Source organism: Colobus angolensis, unplaced genomic scaffold (genome assembly GCF_000951035.1).
Source record: "Colobus angolensis palliatus isolate OR3802 unplaced genomic scaffold, Cang.pa_1.0 Scaffold393, whole genome shotgun sequence".
Taxonomy (NCBI): Eukaryota; Metazoa; Chordata; class Mammalia; order Primates; family Cercopithecidae; genus Colobus; species Colobus angolensis.
This window is the reverse complement of record NW_012117299.1, coordinates 1,171,055-1,172,039: the sequence shown is the minus strand read 5'-3', so window position 1 is coordinate 1,172,039 and position 985 is coordinate 1,171,055.

Genomic DNA, 985 nt, shown 5'->3' with positions numbered 1-985 from the left:
GCGCAGCCTGAGATTTACATATTTAAGATGTGATAAAATAGTAATCACAGCTTATATGTGAAGAATAGGCTTCTACTTCTACAGAAAGTAGGTCATTTTTACCTGCCAACCTGTGCCAACTTGCAAGGATACAACAGTGGACAAATCAGTCCTTGCTTTGTTCTTACACATATAGTAAGATTGCGTTTTCTAGGTAAGGAGTTTCTTGGTTAAAAGGAAAACAATCCTAGTCTTAATTACCCCTTCAGAACTAGGAAATTTGTCTTTAGACTAAAACAGCAGGAAACAAGAATCGAAAGGAGTTAAAACAAGTGTAGAGAGATAGGAGAACCCAGGAAAGAGGGAATGCTCAGAGAATGCAGTGCCTGGAAATCTAGAAGCATGAGTTACTAGATTTTCCCAAGCAAAAATGAGCAGACTTCGGAGACTGCTGTTTCAGAAACAGAGGAGTTCAGAATAAAGGTTGCAAGAGGAACTGGGAGAGCTGGTAGTAGAAAGCAGAAGCTTTTTGTATACTCTGTTTAGTTTCTCACTTCCTGTGAGCACAACTTTGTTACCACCTGCAGCCTGTGCTAATCTTTTCACCTTTTACTTTTGAACTGTTCAGAGTGTACCCATCAAAAGATGGGTACATTTCACTTCTTCCATCAAGTCTTCACTGAATATTTCAGATTCCATTTCTTTCTCCATTCCTTGAAATCTTACTAAGTTCAGTCACAATCACACCATTTAGCATATAACAGTTGTATCAAAAGAAGGCTCGGCGCAGTCGCTCACGTCTGTAATCCCAGCATTTTGCAGGTCTGAGGCAGAAGGATTACTTGAGCTCAGGAGTTCAAGGCCAGCCTGGGCAAAAAAAAAAAAAAGAAAAAATTGTCTCTATTAAAAAAAATTGTGAGCCTGCTTCCTTCCAACTAGGCAATGTAATTCTTGAATTTGGAGACTATATAAAAATATATTTATATAAATAATATATATTTATATT